The sequence below is a fragment of the Carassius auratus genome, chromosome 13 (genome assembly GCF_003368295.1).
Source record: "Carassius auratus strain Wakin chromosome 13, ASM336829v1, whole genome shotgun sequence".
Lineage (NCBI taxonomy): Eukaryota > Metazoa > Chordata > Actinopteri > Cypriniformes > Cyprinidae > Carassius > Carassius auratus.
The window spans coordinates 14,635,501-14,645,660 of NC_039255.1; the positions used below are offsets into that span (position 1 = coordinate 14,635,501).

Below are 10,160 nucleotides of genomic sequence, written 5' to 3' on the forward strand. Positions count from 1 at the left end.
TATATATATATATATATATATATATATATATATATATATATATATATATATATATATAATGTTTTATTTTTTTTATTTATTTTTTTATTTTTTTAATCAACCCTTTCACACGTAAGTTACAAATATTTTAACTGACCCCTTGTTTCCATGGCGATGCGTCATGATTGTCACGTGACACACCGCAGCCACTAACAGATGTATTGGTATTCGTTTTATTTAGTTTTTCATTTTTTATTAAATATATACACAAACTTGCTTACCATGTCAACTATCTGATATTCCAATTCTTCGTTTAAAAACCTTTATAAATTGTCTTGATCTATAACGAGATGAGCGCTGCAATTCAGAGTCCTGATAGACGGATTTAACGTACAGCACTTGAATTCCCCAGTTTCTCCCAAAATACATGAAAGTAAGTGGCTGTTGAACTAGGAGAAGAATAGAGTAAACTTTATTGTTCTGCTATGTCTGTTTGATATATGAATAAAACACGTTGGCAAATTACATTTGATAAGATAGTTTTTGCTGCTTCCATAAATTGTGTATTTTACAAACTACCAATGTATTGTTTTACTAGTGATTATGTATATTTAAATGTATGAAACCTAAAATAAACATTATGTGGTTGAAAACACTGCATATTAGTTGTGATATATGACAAGCGCTGAGCGCGTCCGTCTCTGGCTCAGCGCCAGCCAACGAGCGAAAGCTGTTTGAATCTGGCAGTTCTGTGACGCCACTGAACATTCTAAATCATACTTTCAGGGGCACAGAAATAAGAATCCAATATGTGGTGCAATAATGCTCAAAATGTAAAAATGTAATTTACATTTTAAATTATTTTTGTTAAAATATCTGCTGACATTCGGACTGCCAACCAGATAATTTTTGATTGCACATTGCTAGCTAGCAATATGTCGCAGAGCTCCTTAATTTTTTTTAGCAAAAAAACCTCGGCTTGATGGACAGCCGGACACAAGGCCTGTTACACCTGATGAGAATGTTTCTCCCTCCCCGGACCCAACATCAACAGACAGTGTTGCCAGATTGGAAATGTCCAAGTATCATACCAGAAGTTCAAAATTACCGTATTTGGAAGAAAATTGTTACATTTAACAATTAACTACATTTTGACACGACCTGCAAATTAACACTAGGAGTATGGTTGGACGGAAGCAGTGCGACAAAAATACTATCCCATAATTTTTCACAGTAATCTGACAATAAATGTGGCACACCCAGATTTTCATATGCACACCCAAAGTCTCTTTTCTGGCTACACTACTGGCTGTAAAGTTGGGCATTTTAACATGGGGAGTCTATGGGACTGACTCCCTTTTGCAGCCAGCCTCAGGCGGCCAGTCGATGAATTGCAGTTTAAGTCATTTCCTTGTTATCTTCATGAGACAGAGCAGGAGGTTGGCGCTCGGTGGTAACCCACCGCCTTTCTTGGGTACAAAGTAGGGGCTGTAAAACCCCGTCTTTATATCACCTGGAGGTACTGGCTCTATCACATCCTTTTGTGATACTGGGCGGTGCTAGCCAGGGTTCCAGATATGGTACAAGTTGGACCAGCAGAACCACCGACGTACCTGCAGTGGGGCAGCGAGGTGGAATGCAAGGACCTGGTTCGGGCAGCTTGTTGACCAACCGAAGTGGGGTCTGAATGTGCGGTGCAACATGCAACATTTACCTTGTACCAAGTTTGGGCAGAGGATGCATGAGTAGGGCCTTTGATAATGCTCTAAAACCTCTCGCTGCTGCCTGCTGGTGACAGAGCAGGATGAGTGTGATCCAGCTTTGGAAAGTCCACAACTCTCTGTGCCCTCTTGACACCCAGATTTAGCTCTTTTGTTGAGTGTTTGGGTACCACCAACCGAGAGGTCAGTGGTGGGATGAAACAAAACAAAAGATTCTCCCCCCAGCCCTCCTCCGGGGAAGGAAGTTGTGTGTTCACCATCTCCCAAAGAGCAACTCCATCTCTGGGTCACCTGTCTCAGGGCCTCTTACTTTGTGAAATCGTGATGAATGTTTGACTGTTTTTAAAAAAATTTAAAGGAAGCACTCTTTGCTTGCTGTATACAACAATATATTCAGAATTTAAATTAAATTTGTGTTTTTCATGCTTGTCAAGCAGTCACGTATGACACAGACAAAGCTAATTACTACACTTGTGTTGCAATCTTACTGTGCAATCATTGCATGCCAATGTGCTCTGGCTCGTTAAGTTTACATTCGAAGTAGACTGGTCTATTTAGCAAGATTCCCAATTCATCTGTCACCAATGTGATGTCGAAAGTGACTGACTGAAAGGATCTAAGGACACTTTCAGAACAATACAAAGGCACAATAACAAAAAAAAAAATTGCTATATAAAATACCATCCTTAGCTATTGATAGTTTTGCTTAGATATATATTTTCAGGATTAACTTGTCAACAGGGTAATATCATTACATCGGATCTAAAAATAAAGAGGACAAATATAAAGAATATTAACATGAACTACCTAAATTTTAAATCAGACAAAAAAAAAATGCAGATTTAACCAGCTCAAACACAAGGGTGAATGTTAAAATGATTACATTAGGCAGCATGGTGCTTGAAGATGTTACATGCTGGTCCCGTAATTTAGTTCCTTTGGGTTTAACACAGCAGGAGAGCAGACAAACAAATATTGAGGACACAAAGCTCTTAACTGAACAAAAAGAGAAACCGACAAGCTCCAATTTCTTGGCAGTGTTCAGACCTTTGAAATGTGGTATGATGAGTCTGTTGGTATTTTCTTCTTTTGAAATGTGGTATTATTTTATTTTATACCCCTGTGATTTTATAGTACAATTTAGTACCTCAGTTAGAGCCATTATATGGAAATTAAACTGACTTTTACGACTCAGGCTTGAAAGAGTGCATGAGCCTCGTGCCTATAGCCTCTTCAGAAGATCCTTCTTGAATGAACATGGATAATGGAAAGAGACCATTTAATCCAGCCTCCATTACTTTTCCATAACCAATAATCAGCACAGATGATGTAGAGATTTGAAAATAAATCCAATAAATGATTTTAAATTAAGCCTGTAGCTTTTATTTAAGCCTGAGAATCTAATGTGAGATGTAATATTTTCTTACTTTAAGCCATCGGACAGTCAGCATGGAGGTGAAAAAAATATTTTTTCTTTTTCTTCAGTAGATCATGAATCATAAAGGGCGTACAAAAATCTTTAACAAACAAAACAGCTGAAACAACTGCACGTAAGGCAATTAATTCTTCAACAAAAACCAGTATGTCAGCCAGTGGTCATGGTCATATTCATGTCATCGATCTTCAGTAAGATTTTAGACACATATTATCGCTGAGGAGGGTATGTCTATATCATCAGCAGCTTCCCCAGCACCAGGTCCACCCACATCTCTATCTCTGCCTTGCATGCTGCCAAGAGTAGGATATTCCTTTCCAGCCTCCCCTTAAACGTTTCGTTTGTTTAACCTGAGTAACATCTCTTCCCTGCCATTGCAGGTGCTTTGCAGTTGAAATTTGGAGCAAACTGATAAAACCAATCAGTGAGAAGTGAGAAGTGAGGGGGAAATGCTTATAGACAGTCTGTGTGCAGATGCTGCATGTCAGGTAAGTAGTGTACTTTAAAACATAGAAACTTAAATAGCTGACTAGCTGACTAGCTGAAATAGCTGAAATTGCCTTTACTTAAAATAGCTAACAATGTATCAAATAAAATAAATAAAATAAACAGTTAAGGGCCATTCACAGTTGAGATGATAACTATAATGATAATTAGAATTATAAAGTTTTAATAATTGATCTAATTCTGTGATAATAGCCTAGTCCACGTCACAGCTATTAGGAGGAATGATATTGGTGAAACTTTAGTTTTTGGGTTACCTTTGCAGTAAAAAGAGGCCGAAGACTTTAAATGTAAGATTATTATTATTATTATATTTACTCGATATTAATTTATTATTATTATTATTATCATTAATCTTGTTTTTGGACTGTTGAAAAATATTACATTTGCGTTCATTCTTTCAGTCTGAATTTCAGCACGACCCACTGACGTTTCATTGCTCTGCTTCGAAACCACAGCACTCTTAATAGTGTAAGAATGAAATATTCAGTTCAGTATGCAAGACACAATGTAATTATCCTTTAGTTTTTAATGAATCTCAATTAGCAATAGTCCCACTCTTCTCATTATAGAGAACTTTCCTCTTCATTTAATAAACACTCCATATGCTTTAGGAAGACATGCCTTTGTGATTTATTCTGTCTCCTCTAGTGAAAATCACACTTCGGTAGAGCCTCCTGAGCACATCACCTGGAAAATGCAGCCATGTTTGGATAGTGTCTGTTTACTTTTGGTGTTCGACTGATTATTAATATGGGGGTATAGTGGGGTCCAGCATTATTCGTGCTGGTTTGGCAGACACATTGCACCGAGCCATTCTCATGCTGAACTCTTAACCGTGAGCGTGCCTTGCTGTTTTCACCTGTTTTCTTGTAATCAGTTTACCACTCATCCATCTCTTCATCTGTTTAATTCTTCATTTTAAGAAGTTAATTGTTCTGCTGTGAATCAAGGACAAAGCAAGAAAATAAGTGGTTAATTTAAAACTTAGAAATCCACTTGTTATTCTATGTATACTGTATACTGTATGTTGCTTATGTTGGAATACTAATTTTAACAACTAAATTTAACAACTCATTTTAAATTGGCCATCAATGGAGAACATTTTTTTTTCTCCATTATACCCCCATAATGTTAATACTTGGTAGTTATGGCATTACTAACATGTTAACCAGCCCAACCTTGCCAAACCTTGATTAAATGCTCCACTGCTCATAATGCATAGTACTGTTTGTTTTTCCACATATTTACATTATGAATTTTTTTTTATGCAACAAAAAGCAGTGAAGATAATATTATGATTGAAGAGTAAATTAATGCAGTTAGACTAAAGAAATTCAGAGGTTTGACAGTGATACAATGACACCATCTGCTTGTAGGAGTGCACTTGCACTCTGTTATTCTCTGCCATTGTGGTAATACGACAAACTTGGCAAGTCAACTGAGGGATTTGTTTTGGAAACCAAAGATAATTGCAGGGCTGAAGACAACAGCATCCAACTGACAGATGCTTGTCAATGTAACTGCGCTTTCTCGAGGTCACTGCCAACATTGCTTGATGTGTTTCAGCCCACAGTTTATGAGCTGTCTTACTTGTGTGTGATAATGTTCTTGTATTGGCAGATGTTGGTGAAAAAGCATAAAAATGTTTCAGAATTAATGGCGTGAAGAATCCGCAAAATGTTCTCTCTCTCTCTCTGTTTTCTTTCCCCACCAGTGTTGAACTCATTTCCATGGATCTGAACAGAGCCGATCTTGACAGAACAACACTGCAGGGCACAGATGACCACTGCGTATCCATCTTGTGTAAGTCACTGTAAAGTCACACTTGGTTTGTGACAGATGGGAAAGGACGGCATGACAAAGCTTTTATATACTGCAGTAAAATAAAATAAAAAACAGGTTGATCACATCAGAAATATACAAAATTAAATAAATGGAGCTTATCGGCTGGTATGTATTTACACAGAATATAGCTGTTAGAATAGCTGATCTAGTCCTGTAATTCTAAGCCAATTTTTCCCATTTTTTGAGTGACACTTAGTTGAGACTCATGTTTTTGTTGTCTTTTTCAGCTAAATGAAATCTGAACAGTGTCATATGAGATGTACCTCACCCTGGATTGACTTATTCAGGTCCAAGCAGATACATTTTTTTAAAGTTGCATCACATCCAGTTTAACTTCTTCAGAGACCCATAAATTCAATATTGCATTATGGTGGTAAGATCGATATAAGGCATTTCATATATTGTGGAATAACATAGGCTATGTTGATCTTAACATTGTTTTCAGGTTTAAATCCTTTTTTTTTTTTTTTTTGCGTAATACTATGCTGTAAGGTATAATGCATTTTTTTTTTTTTTTGAGTAATATATCCTCTTTTCACTTAATCTTTTTATCCCACAGGACAAAAATTGAAATAATTGGATTAAATGGCTGTGGAAGATGGGAGTATATTTTGTAAAAGTATGTATCTACTCCATGTCACTTCACTGACAGCTATGTGGGAAAGTTGAATGTGGTACATTAAATCTTGATAGATCTACAACCACTTGCAACTAAATACTTAAATCTTTATGCAAAAAAAAAAAAAACAGTTGTTTTTACTTTTGCAGTTATAAAATCAGCTTATTTCTGTGCTTTCTGCCATGCACTGTGACATCTGTGAGCATATGACTTAGTTTGCTCTGCATATGTCATTACTAGCAGTGTTGAAATACAGCACACATTTCTCATCAGAACCTGTGCTTTCAAAGCCTGAGGCTTCAAAATTATTTACCACTAAGACAATGCATACAGTAAGTGAATTTCACACAAATGCATAATGGAAATGTGTTGCATGTAATCAAAATCCAGTGCATGGATCTTTAATGGAAAACACATTCTCATTAATGCTTTGAGATTCTTAGCTGAATGTTTTTGAGCTTTTTCTCCTTGCAGTGAAAATTTCAAAACACCCAATCATGTTTTTTAAAATGCCCTTGAGGTTATCAATACAGCTCAAACCGGATTTTAAAATTAGATTTCCTTATGACTGTACAAATGAAACAGCATATTTCTGGAGGATTTTGAAAGCTTGTAGGACTCAGCACATATACCTAAAAACCAATCACTAGATTATATAGAATGGTCTATAGATTTGTCAAATAAGAGTTCGCACATAATCTCCACTGAAACAGTACATTTTTTAGTCATAAATAGTTTTAATAAATCTTTTTATATCTGAAATCAATTTGAAACTGGTTTACAGGCTTCATCATCTCTCTGTGCCAGTATAGGGAATAAAGTTAATGCTTTTATTTAGTTATTTTGCGTTATACTAAGAAGACCAGGTACTTAGACTCAATACTGGGACTGAACTCACCCACAATAAATGCTCTCATGTATTGTAATGCTCAGAAGTAACAATGAATAAAAAAGTGAATTCTCTCATGTATTGTAATGGTTAGAAGTAACAAATCATGACCAGCAACAAGGTTTTATACTTCACAGTACATAATAAAGCTTTTAAACACACCGATGCATGATGTCTTATGTAGTGTTTATTTAATTTCTAGATATGTGGCCATTTTGCTTGGACTTAAGTAACTGTTCTCATCTCATAAATGAAGGTTTTTTGGCTTCTGACCCTCTTTTTGACAGTTACGAGTGGAGTGTACTTCAGAAAAGTGACGTTATCATGCAAAGATATGGAAGAATAATACTATAGAAGACTAATATGTTATAGCAATTATTTGTTACAGTAAAATGGGGAAAGAGGCAAAGAACTACTGGACAAAAAATAACAATACTATATTTATTCCGTGAAAATACTGAATACTTGAAATATTAAACTCAGGAATCTGATCTGATGTTGGATACCTTAATCATTGCTTCATTTCATATAATGCATCTTCTTTTACTTCTATAACAAATTTGACAGGAACTCCAGGTCAAGAGAGTGTGTATGAAGTGTAAGTCTGTGAGAAAGCCTGACTAGCTTTCCTACACAAATGCTTGCAAACACTGTGAGCTCGAGTGTACCATCATTAAAGTGTGCAGCAGACCCTGTTGTGACTTTCTCTGACGTTAATAAATGGTGTGCAGTGCAGTGCCAAGCACAAGCATGTCCCTTCATTAGGCATCTAGGCCCACCGCCGACATACGGGCCAGATGTCACAGGGGTTCTTTCCTGCACAAATCTGTCCCCAGCAGCAGAGATGAGGACACAATACAACGCCCCTGTCTTACGCCACATCTGAGGGCCGTCTCTGTGACAGTGAATAAGCGTGTCTGATGTCTGGCATCTGGCAAGTTGGAGCTAACACATGGAAAAGGCTGCAGTGGAGCTTTGAGAGGTGCTCTGTCAACTGCAATGTTCAGGGATTTTCATCATGTCTGTATTATTACAGCAAGGAGGGAAATGTGTGTCTGAATGTCTAGTTATATTGTGTTTTCACTGTTAAAAAGGCTCAGCACTATATGCACTATGGCCACCATTCATGAGTTTTCCACTGTATAATATCAGCCCTATCACTAAGAATAAAATATTTCACTTCTCTTTTTAGTAAATAATGTCTCATAAAACACACACACACACACACACAAAATTCCAAGGCAGTTACAATGCTAAGCTCTTTGTCTAACCTAGATCAGTTATGAAACTAACCACTAAAAGGGAATGACTGCCTTTGATACCAAAACAATTAGATCATTACCATATGACTGACGACATTTACATATAATGCTGGTTAGTGGAAGATCATAATTGACATGCTGTCTTTAAATATGTTCTCTAACAAAAACTACATTTTTAAATCTGAAAAGAATCAGATAACATTTCAAGAAAAATAAAACTAGATGAAACTGTAGACCTACCATTAGATTATCATTGTTTAGTGGTGCAAGACATCTTTAACATGACCAATGGACAAAAAATGTGGTTTTGGGGAAAAAATTATATATATATACAGCATACATTTAATCAGTTCTCAAAATATTAACCTAAAATTGAAACTTTTAGTTTGTGTGTGTGAAAGCTTTCGCTGAGATAAAGCAGTAGTGTACTAGATCAAGCAGCACACGTCCTCATGGATGGAGACAGTTAGCTTGAACAGTCAGTGTCATTCGATCAGCTGCAGTCTTATCTCAAAACAGTTTAAATCTGGAAGTTCAGTGATGAAACAGTTCATCAGAATTCATCTTTTTGTCTGGCAGAAAGTCAGTCCTGATGTGAGGATGTAAGGATGAGCTGAGAGCTCAAATAGGTTCTTTCCTACGCACATTCTGATGGTATCGAATTCAAGTTTGTCTTTCCAAGATTTATACTGTTTGCTTCGAGCACAGATATCAGCGATTTATAATTGTTGAGTGTAAACTGGAATGTTGCAGACTGCAGAATCCTATAAGCAGCATTTCACATCCCAGCACACCACAGGACCATTTCAAATCAACTAATGAAGACAAAAACAAATTGTGAAAACAAATTAATATTGTGAATGTTCCTTTTTTTTGTGAAAATCAATGATATACAAGTGCTAGAACAAGTCTCAGTTGGCTTAATTATTCTATTTTATTATTAAATATTTTATTTTATTTTATTATTTCATTCTTAAATATTTCAAACTAAATATATTCAGTATTAGCAGTGGATCTTTAAAAATCTCTGGGCCTTGGTAGACTAATAAAAGCTGATAAAACACATTTCACATCATCCATTATTACTGTATTAGCTATTTCACATGATAATACAACCCACAAATGGCAGACATGAAATATGATTTGTTTTTAGAGCTGAAGCAATATGGCTTTCAAGCACCATGTCGATAGCAAATTTTTCCTATATGGAGAGCACTTCTGAGCAGTTAGCATATGAAGGCAAACTCTCTCCTCTGGTTTGTGGTGACAGCAGCTAAAAATAGGCTGTTAAAATCTCACTGTTGTCAATGACACTCCATTGATTTAAGTGAAATCAGAACTTCCGAACTTATGTAATTTTATACATTTCCAAGAATGTTTAGCTCACACTTTCTTACAAGCGATGGACTTTTCTGTGCAGTGTGTGTCCCAACACACTGACTACATTTTAAGGCACAGTGTATCTTCTAAACCACTAAAGTCTCCTGGAATGGAATATTTTATAACACGTTTAGGAAAGCTGCGTGTGAAAATCTTAGCATTTTTCCTGAGGTATATTGCACTGCAGCACATCTGAAGTGAGAAGAACCTTGTAATGAGATTTGGTGAGACTTTCACCAGCTGTTCGTCATTAATGATTCTTTCATATGCAGCAACACCACATGAACCAAAAGTCACTACAGCTACGCACGAAAGCATCACACAATAACATGATTTTATCCATCCGCTAATCCAGTACTTTACTGTCCAGCATCTGGGTTGTTTACTATTATTTCAGTTTGCGTTAATGAACGGTTATTTTTTATTTTTTTTTATGGTAACACTTTAGTATAGGGTCTAATTCTCACTATTAACTAGTTTTTTATTCATACAGAGGATCATCTTATACATTAGTGGTACTACC

At 36.1% G+C, this 10,160-nt stretch overlaps 1 protein-coding gene across 5 annotated transcripts in view; it reads left to right on the forward strand.

The window, feature by feature from the left end:
• Positions 1-6,234, forward strand: part of LOC113112786 (KH domain-containing, RNA-binding, signal transduction-associated protein 2-like) — a 65,668-nt gene extending 59,434 nt beyond the window's left edge. For 3 of the 5 annotated variants that reach the window (XM_026278637.1, XM_026278638.1, XM_026278635.1), the window contains exons 11-13: positions 3,516-3,623; positions 5,357-5,445; positions 5,715-6,234. The gene's annotated coding sequence lies outside the window, so the exon portion shown is untranslated. The remainder of the gene's footprint in view (positions 1-3,515; positions 3,624-5,356; positions 5,446-5,714) is intronic. The other 2 variants (XM_026278636.1, XM_026278640.1) reach the window with 1 other exon arrangement.
• Positions 6,235-10,160: the final 3,926 nt, after the last annotated feature.